This window comes from Aphelocoma coerulescens, chromosome 3, assembly GCF_041296385.1.
Source record: "Aphelocoma coerulescens isolate FSJ_1873_10779 chromosome 3, UR_Acoe_1.0, whole genome shotgun sequence".
Classification (NCBI taxonomy): domain Eukaryota; kingdom Metazoa; phylum Chordata; class Aves; order Passeriformes; family Corvidae; genus Aphelocoma; species Aphelocoma coerulescens.
Genome location: NC_091016.1, coordinates 62,999,125 through 63,009,598, shown reverse-complemented (window position 1 = coordinate 63,009,598; position 10,474 = coordinate 62,999,125).

The window sequence follows — 10,474 nt, the reverse complement described above, 5'->3', positions numbered from 1 at the left end:
TCACCACAAGGGATTTCTCTGTCCTGTCACCTTTAACAACAGAATAAAATGCTATGATGGCCAGTGTTTATTCTCTGGTTTTTGTTTTTTTTTAAAGCATTCTGGGAACAAAGAAAACAAAAAAGAAAAGGTGATAAAGTAGCTTCTCTTGTTTGGTAAACATCCCAGCTGTGGCACAAATGAGAAAATCCTGGCATGGATCCTCACAGTGGACCCAGGTTACCATTGGAGTTTTGCAGGGGTCTGTGCTGGATCCTCACCTCTTCACCATGTTCATGGGTGCCCTTGAAAAAAGCTTGAACATTAAGCTACAAAGTTTATTGATGATGTGAAGTTATTCAGAATGCTAAAGGCAATGGCCAATTGTCAAGAATCTCAGAAAGTCTTTATGAAACTTGACAAGGAAATGGCAGGTGAAACTCAGTGTAGGTAAATGTGAAGTGATACATGGGACAAAAAAAACTACTCCTAATTTCACATTTGCAATAATGGTCTCTGCAGTGATCTCTGCTGCTTGGGGAAGACCTTTTGACAGATGGATAGATAGTGCTCTGGAAACATCGATTTGGTGTTCAGCAGCAGTTAAAAGAGGAAAATAAAATATTGGTAATGATTAGGAAAATAACTGACAGCAAAGTAAAAGATACAGGATCACTGTACAAAATTGCAGTTCACTGCACTTCTTGTACTGTGCAGTGCTGGTCCCCTTGTCCCAGAAAAGGGAGAGATCTAGAGAAGATTCATAGAAGTGCAGAAGGCAGCACAAACCAACATCTACGTGAGGAATTAGTGTGAAGTCTAGAACCCTTCGCCCTGGAAAAGAAACAGCTTAAAGGAATTGCTAGAGAGCCACCAGAACAGGAATAGTGTTGAAACATGGATAGGGATTACCTGTCTTCTCTTCCTACAGAAAAACTAGGAACTGTAAAATGAAAATAAAGTGAAATACTAGAGGGGCAGGAAATCAAACAAAAGAAGGAGGTTCTTCAAGGAGGTGACTAGCAAAAGCCACTTGGCCAAAGGATGCTGTGATACAGGGAGTTCACAAGAATTCAAAGACTGGGAAAGTATATGAATGAGAGATCCACTGGGACATGAAGCAAACTACCACAGGAGCTGAAAGTTCCCTGAGCTGAAAATAGTCTGATGTCTGGGAGAGTATTAGGGAAAATACCATATGAATTTGCTCTGCTCTCACTCTTTCCAAGGAATCTGCAAATGGCAATTGTAGGAGGCAAAACACTGGGCTTTATTGGAATTTCACTGTGAACGACTGTACATCAGCATTTCTAAATCAAGCTTAAACCTGGAGTGTCAGGCTCTGGGAAGAGGAGAAGGGGAAGACTCCCAACCTCGTGTCTGAATGCTTTGCATTGCAGCTGTGAAAAGTTCTCTTCTAGCTCGGGGAAGGAATGCTGGGGCTCTGCCAGTGCTCATTAAATCGCCCTTAGCTCTAAGGGGTATACCAGGGTTATCTAATGAGTTTTCAGATAAAATTGAGCTTCTACTAAAATGCAGAAATTATGAAATTAGTTGTTAAGTTTGGAAACGAAGAAATGGAACAGCAATATAGCTTCTGGTCATGGCACTCTGCTTTGGCCTTTTGCTTTTTTTGCTTTGGCTATAGTGTCAGTGTTTACCTGAACTAGTAACAGGCTGGGTGAACTGTGCTGATTATCACAGTTTTCTTTTATATCAAGGTTCCAGAAGTTTTCAGGTTTTTTCTTCTTTGTGAAGGATAATTGACTTAAAATGTAGTCAACTTCTACTTCCCTGCCCTTTTCATGGCAATTTGGGGGTGTTCTGCCAGCTACAGCACTGGTAATTGCTTCAGTCACAGTAACAATCTGTATCTGCTTTGCTCCAGGGAACCGAGCAGGTGCAGTTTGGTTTGTTATTCCAGAAGGTCGGTTTTGGAAGACCCCTTTCTGCTGGGTGCAACCAGCTAAATTAACGCATATTGTCACTTGCAGTTTGTAAATAAACGTCAAGCTTGGTGCATCACCTTCTCCACATGTGGGAACAGAAATGTGAGTAAAAGAACACTAGAGCTGTCACTGGCTCTGGAGATAAAGGAAGCATGAAAGGAAGCAACCAGGTCTGGGGAGGCAGTTGGTTGCAGGGAGGTTGACTGCTGAGACATGCTTGCCTGGAAATAGCAGGTGATGCAAATGCAAAATTTATCGATTAACAGGGGCTGCAGTAAACAAATTAAAATGTAGACCTTTAGGAAAATACCCTAGGAAGGGTCCTATGATTGTTTTCTTGCCTTGTAGACGGACTAACAGCTTTTACTTACTCTTTTTTATATATGATTGTGGTTGTTGTTGATAATAGTACAATCTTGTTTTTGTTATTTGAATGAACACAAGGGTGATTTGTGCCCATTGCTGCCTGTTGTAGAGGTCAGGATGTGCAGACACCGAGGGAACAATATTTAATCAGGGGCTTTTAAAAGACAAGCTGGTAATACAGCAATTATACATATAGTTAAGTTTGTATATACAATTTATTAACTACTGGTTAGATCATGAACTTTTTCACTAAGACAAGTTATTGCTGTTGATGTTCTCTCAGCAACGACATATTCCACTTTATATTGGCATTCATACCAAAATAACTATCAATAATAAAATAGCAGTCTTTACTTACTGCTAATTTTTTCAAAAGCAGCTCAGCTTTCATTATGCAATTTTAATGGGATAGGAGGGTAAGTAATTACTTAGTTGTGAGAGAGTTGTAAAAGATCAGAAAAAAAAAACCTGGAGCACTTCATACCAATCACAATTCATCTCAGACCTTTCATCCTATCCATTATGGATGTCTATTGCATATCCTGATTTTCTGTTCTGTTTAAAACTGACAAATTTCAAATCTTTGTTAGATCAAAGGGAAATCTATTCATCTTGGGGAGTGTTTTGCTTTGTTGCATCTCCTGATACTTCTATCCTTTCCAGCTGTTCCACATTTTCTTCCATTTATCACTTCCCCATGGCTAGAGGAGGAAGGTTAGATTTGAACTCCAGGAAGTAACATTTATTTGTTCTCCTCTTTTCTCATTGCTCTCTCTGGTGATAGTCCTCTCTCTTAAAACAAGAGCTTAGTCGTCCCCTTTGTTGCACAGTTTTTGTGAGATTAATTTCTTCCTTTTTCTTCCAAAGCCATTTAGCTATTTTTTACTCTTTTTGTAATCTGAAAGAATGTTTATTTTAGTGAAGAGTCTGTATAAGACAGTTATAGCCAAAGGAAGATGCTAAAAATGATTTAAACATCACAGAGTTTTCTAATTGCTTCATGCAGAGGCAGCCAAATGCAGAGTTTCATCTGTAGAAGTCATGTAGCTGTGATTTGACTTTTAAGTGACTTCTCTGTCTCATTTATGATTTTTCTAATGAGGGAAGCATCCTTATTTTCATCAGATCTATGAACATACCTTAGGATTTTGTCCCTGAGCTGATGCGGCAGGTAGTGTCATCTGAGGTGGCAAACAACACATGTCATTTGTAGTTTGTAAATAAACTTCAAGCTTGTTGCATCATTCTAACAGGGTTTATTTGTTTGGCTTAGAGAGTTTCTGAAACCAAGATTCCAGTTTTATTCATAAATCCACTGCTAGTATTGCTATTTATACGATACTAATAATTTTACCTGAAGTTTAAACAATATACAGGTTTTAGTAGATCCGTGTTAGCAGAACACAAGTGTAAAAAGAGAGAAGACATCTTTCTAAAACCCATCGCAGATACATAATTCACACAGGAAGTTCTGCTATGAACTTCAGAAGTTCCCAATGCTGATAGTGTCCCTCAGGCCATAAACTGAGAGAGCATCATCTGGAGAACTGCCAGAATCCACAATTAGATTCCACTTCTGGAGATTATGGAAAACTCAAGAGTAAAATGACACAGACTGAGTATCATCAGAAGTACTGCAGTTTGTGCATGACAAAAAAGTTCTCCAAAGAGCAAGGCAGTAGAACTGAGAAAGAAGTTTCTGGGAAGTCAGGGAAGATGTCATGGGATGGGGGACCAGTAGCATGAGTCAGAATGTCAAGTAAGGACAAAACAACTTCATGAGTGGATGCATAAGCATAAATCATTAGTATTCAGGTATATCAATGCAAAATCCGCAATGATGGTCATCCATGACATCATCACTAGAAAGACAGTGGCCGTGGGAGCTTTTTTTGTGGAAATTTTTACTGTGTGAATATTAAATGTGAAAATAATCAAAATGCAGTGTTAGATGGTGAGAATGATGGCCTAAAATCTAAATATTCTGAAATAGAAAATGTTGCATACTAAGCAATTTTATTTATTCAAAGATAATACAAATTAACAGTCTCATAGAAAGATTGCTGGCATCGCTGAAGTTATAAGCAAGCCAAGGAAGAAAAGATCCTAGATGTGCATCTGGATCGGTCTGAAAGATTAAAACATGGAATTCATGAAGATAAATCAACATTCATCATGTGCCAAAAGCTGTTGCATTAATATACTATGTGGAGACTCCTGAGTGCAATGCACAGAGTTCAAAACAATTTCATCAAAAGAACAGATGATTAAAATTATTTTGACAATTGATGATGTCAAGTGTCTTTAAATTGGATTCTTTTGGAAGAATCTTAGAGTAGCATGCAACTGAGAAGCAATCAGGTGAAGAAATTAAAAGAACAAGATGTACAATGAAATTTGTTCTCAAGCTTTTTAAGTTAGGTGATAATTATATGAATATGATAGTATCATACAATGTATTGTATGATAGTCATCATACAATGCAACTGACAGCCATGATTTAACTGATTAAGATCACTCATTAGGAGTTAGTAAATAGGACTTCAAAATATCAGGTAGGTGTTAAAACTTTGCTAGAAAAGTTGGAGGGCACAGTGGTGCAAATGAGGCAGATGCTGTTAATACATTTACTGCTTGACCAATTTCCTCTCTGATGTTGTTGATAAAATATTAAAGTCTGTAAAGTTAGGGAAGAAGAACATAATGATACCAGGAGGAATTGTTTTAGACATGATTCAGCTGCATAGAAACATTATAACTAGACATCCAAGTAGAAATATAGATGTTTTCAAGGACCAACAGAAAGAATGGAGTTGGAAAGTGCTTGGGAAAGGACATCAGAGTAATTTCCTAGGAAAAATACAAATTGGTGTACAACACAGAGAGATTAAGGATTCCCTGTGTATTCCCTATACACTGGCAACATTGGATTGTCACAAGTGTGATGCCTGCTGATATCATCGTCTCTGTAACTACAGAATCAATCTAATCCAAAGAAGGAAGAGCTAAGTGATAGCTGAGTGTTGTCATCATCAGGCCATTAGCACTAAAAAAATGAAGCTGCAAAATTCATGGAATATTTGATATTTCCAAAAGATGGCAGAAAAAAGAGAAAGGTTCAGATTGATGCAACAGAGGGTGCAAAGAATTTGTTCATTTCAAGAACAGAACAGTGCAGCAATAGAAAAAGGTTTTTAATCCCATCAGCATCCCAATCCTCATCAAATTTGTGTCAGAAGAGACTAAATTTGTGTGATAAATTTCCCATGTTGTGATCAGTAATCAGTAATTTGATAAACCTCAGACTTCCTAAATTCTCTCCTGAAAATCTGGTGGACTTCTTTTCATGCAGTCTGTGCTTCAAGTAATGGGTACAAAACAGCCACAGTTACCACCATTTCTGTGCTTGATGTTAGCCTGGGATGCAGCAATTTTATATCTAAGCCAGAACATCTGATGATTGAAGCACAAGCCTGGACAAGATTCACAGGCATCCATGAAGTCAAATGCTCGCTTGAGGCTGATGTTTGTGGATCTGAAACAAGCCTACATGTCTTGCTGGGAGTGAGGGAAAGTTGGGAGGCAGAAAACTCATGCAGGTGTAGCACCAAGAACTGGTGAGTTCATCAGATGTCTTTGAAACATAGGTGAGGTAAAATCCAGTGATGGGCAATACTTGGTGTCACTTGGTTTCTTGTACTAGCCGTTCTTCCAAAATGGGTGGAGTAGGTCCCGGCTGTCTGTGGGCATGCCCTGTGTACAGTTACACTGGGATTTGGAGGCAGTTCCCGCAGGGCAAACCTCTCGCTGGATCCTGTAAGGCGTGGCCAAGCAACTGGCACCCAGAAGAATGTGGACAGGGAGTGGATGTTTGGATCCTCCCCACCATGGCTGCCCATCACATTTATTGTCAAGTGTGTTGTCTGTAGTCACTGTACATGTCCAAATCGGCAGTGCCTCTCCTGGAACAAAGAGCTGTAAAACTGCAGCCCTCTGCAGGTGCAAGCTGCAACTCTTGGCCTAACAGAAGACTAAAAGAAATATTGAATAACATCATTTCATTGGGATTTGTAAACAATACAGGTGAATTATATTTGAAATAGAATCTTACAAGTGCTTTATGGTTTGTAAATATGTTAAGGTAAAATACTGTGTTGTCTATTTAGGATGCTTTTAAGCAGTAAATGTATATAATTCTTCTTATAGAAATTATCAATTTTTTACTGAAAAATATGTAAAGCTTAAATGTTAGAGTGCAAAAAATATGTTGCTAACAGACAGAACACCATTTTTTAAAGCTTAATTGTTACTTTGAAGCTACCAAAGGCTGTAGGATCTGAAAAAAAATCTGGCAACACAGATGTCTTCAGAAGTATTATTAAAGTTAGCTTCTTCAAATGACACCAGCATTTGAATTTTCTGACCTTAGTTCATTGACTCTGTGAGCTGAATGGCAGTCCCAGGAGCTTTACACGCAGCAAGCTCACGAAGTTAGCTGGATATTTCCCCCAGGTGCTCCCTCACAATGACTTTTCTAATGCAGTGACACAGAGAAGCCCTATAACTACAGTTATCTATGCTTGACTCAGAGTGATTGAATAAGCCAGCTTTTCAGCTCCACAGTGTTGCACTCTAATAGCTTCCCTTTTATTGCCTTGTTCTTTATTTCCCTTGATGTATTCATCGAGCCAATTAAAAAGAAAAAAGAAATCAAAATAAAACCAACTTCAACACAACACTTCGGCTTTCCAGCTATGTTACACAAAGCATACCAGACAGCCTCAAAGGAATTTGATCTATTGGTGATGGTAAGTGTGGAGGGGGTGGTGAGGGTGGGCAGGGGCTTTTCAGGACACCACATCAAGAATGAACGGGAAACATCCCCAAAGCAAACACCAGTTCCTATAGGGCACCTGTGGTAGGAATAGGAAGGCAGGACAGTTCACCCTAATTCATTGGGCCTCCATGAATTCACTGAGAGGGGGACTCTCCTGTGGAGCAGGTGATGGAAAGAGATACAGACTGAATCAGTAGAGATTGAATACAATCTTTGGAAAGCCAGAGATCAGAGAGCTGCAGGCTGCAGCAGTGTCTTATAGTATGTCACAAAAATAAAGTGACACAGATCCTTGCTGCAACAGAAGTCACATGGAACTGCATAGCAGTGGGTTTCAGCAAACTAACGGGAGGAGTACTCATTGTAATTCCCTGAGGGACCAGACAGTACACCCACAGGCAGCCAGGAAAGACAGCTTGGATCAAAGAATTTTGAGTCTTGAGAGCAGTGCTGAGATGTGAGAAAGTAAACTGTGTTGTGTCAGATTGCTCATGGTACAGATGCAACGAGGAGTACCCAGGACATGGATTTGGTATAAACTGGGATCCAACAAACTGTAATTTCAATAATTCTCAGCTCTCTCTTGTGGACAGCAGTAACTGGATGGAATCCTACTATAGCTTGAAACATACTGCACAGCCCCCAAATTAAATGTGTCTAAAGAAATTCTCACATAAGAAGGTGTCTTGGCAAAAAGTACACTGAGGCATTAGGCAGGGTGTCAAGAGATTCAAAGTTCTGGAGCCAGTTCTGCAGTTTTAGCTCTAAAGAAAAACATCTCTCTCCAAAGTACAGGAGGTACAAAGTACATGAGCTAACTTTAAGAAAAAATGTGGGAGTCTACCAGCTATACTTTGTCACCCTGAGCGATGCAAGATGGTATCACATACTACTTACTGTGGGAGAACATATTGCTAGACTTGAGCACAGTTAACACCTTCCTTCCTCTTCTGCTCAAATACATGGGTGAATGAAGCACAAAATTAAGTGTCCTGCCAAACTATTCCTCAGTATAGTTAATGACTTGCAGTAGTAACCAGAACTGATCTAGGTCAGTTCATCCTGTTTCACTCTTTCTTCGAAGGGTTGAGACTGGACTAATTTGTCATCAAGAGTGGCACAGAGCAGGCTGAAGAGAATTCCAGCCAACTGGTGGGCAGTTTTAATGTACTTTATACAGTCTTATACATTCTAGGAGCCTGAAAGATGCTTAGCTAACAATATTTGGAAAAAGAAAATAGGCAGCAGAAAGTAGACCAGCCATGCAGGTAAAATAATAAAAAGGATTATATTGGAGTCAGTTAAAATCTGGAACATAAGCATGTAAACCATGAGAAAGTAGTTTTAGGTGGTATGTTATTCTGGAGGGAGAAAAAGAGTTCTTGTCCCACTGTGTCCTTTGACACTATTATTTGAGGTTATTACCTCAATTTGTAGATAAAATTTAATTCACAGGGCATATGATGAAATAGTGCCTGGGATTTCAATAAAGAAATTGGCAATAGCTCCTGTGAATGAGGTGGGCTTTAAATGGATTGTGAATGAACCAAAGTAGCCTGCGGTGTGGAATCCTCACTGAGTGGAGTGTTTCTGGTGGGATTTTGCAGAGACAAGCACTAGATTTGACAGTGAAGAGGGCTCAAAAGCAAATACAGGACTGTGGTTGATCAAATCTGTACATGGCATAAAGCTGCCAGAAAGGACAAGGCAGTGAAACATTACTGACAAAATGCATTTTTAATGCAGGCAAATGTAAAGCTATGCATTTAGGAGCAAGGAATGTGGCCATGTCTTCAAAATCAGTAATACAGCTCTTAGAGCTCCAGGACTGACTTGGAGGCACAGGTTAGAGCAGGCATCTCAGTAGGGGATGCTAGCAGTCCTGAGATCTTCCTGCAAAAAGAGCTAGTACAATCCTCAGACTGGTAAGTAGGGCAGTGGTAGGAGGGAATTGATTTCACCTGATAAAATACTGGGTCTGCTTCTGCTGGCCAGGCTTCTAAGCTGTCTTGGAAGAAGGGAGAGTGTTGAAAAACTATAAAGTTCAAAAACTGAAGAAAATGCCTCGCAGCAAGAGATTTGTCTGCTTATCTTATTTCAGAGAAAAGCATAATTAAGTAATTCTCACTATCTTAAAAAACTTAAATGAATTAAAATACTGGTATCAAAAGGCACTTTAATTTAGCAGGAAAAGGCACAACAAGCAGTAATGTCTGGGGCCTGAAGCCAAGTACAAAAAGAAGCAAGACACACTTAATGATGAAAATTGTTAACATTGGAACAAGCTCAAAGAACTCGTGGATTCTCTGTTCTGTGAAGTGTTCCAAAGAAGGCTGCTTCAGTTAGATGAATTTGGTTTGATACAGAGGTAAATGTGTGAAACATGCAATGGCCAAAGGCAGATTGTCTCCAGAGGAATGGCAAGGTCTTGATTTTCCCATCAGCGAGATGATGACCTGGCTGGAGGACACTCCTGCTCTTTCACCATCTGCATGCCCAGTTTTCTTTCTTTCCTACAAGGGGAGGAAAAGTGAGGGCCTGAGGATGAGGAGTCCCTGTCTCTTGTGGGCTCATGATTTAGCCACACCTGTTCCCAGGCCTGGGAGTTTAGAAATATGCCCAAATCCTGCAGATTAGCTGTAGTCTCAAATGGCTGAGTGGGAGACCCATTTGTTGGTTTGCACAACAAACAGCTAATTCATTCCAGTGGGCTGCAAGCACGTGCTGAAAACCCTGTAATTTTTAAGTTTTTCTATTACTTTGTTAAAAAAAGATTCATATGCTATTTATAACTGGGTATTCATCTTTGTAGTTCAGAGCAGAAATGACTGACTGGAGAAAGGAGACTCCCAAGCACAGAACAAGGCCCTCCCCTGGAGATACTGTGTGTTTCTAGTTAGATCTAGCAGTACCTAGAGGGTCTCACCATTCATTAATGTGTGACTGCATATGTAGACAATAAGCAGCTTCTAAAAGGAGAGAAGTTTTCCAGAATATCTCTCACTTTTCACTATTTCCATGTTAGTTTTAATTGCTTCCCTTGAGATGTACAGACAACAGTTCCGAAATGGAAGAATAATAAATAATGGAAAAGTATCATGTAGTCTTCTATCTGAATAATGACCTACTGTATGTGGAGCTGGTTCCCAGGTGCTGGCAGGGGGAGCTGCAGGGCTGGTTTCTGTGGGAAGGGGCCGGCGCTGCCCTGCATTGGGCCAGGATGGTTTCAGACAGCTTCAAATGGGACCCAGCACAGGACACAGCTGAGTGCATGAGCACAGCTGGTGGCACCTCTGTGGAAACATATTTAAGATAGGGCACAGGCAGGAGGAGGGGACAAAAA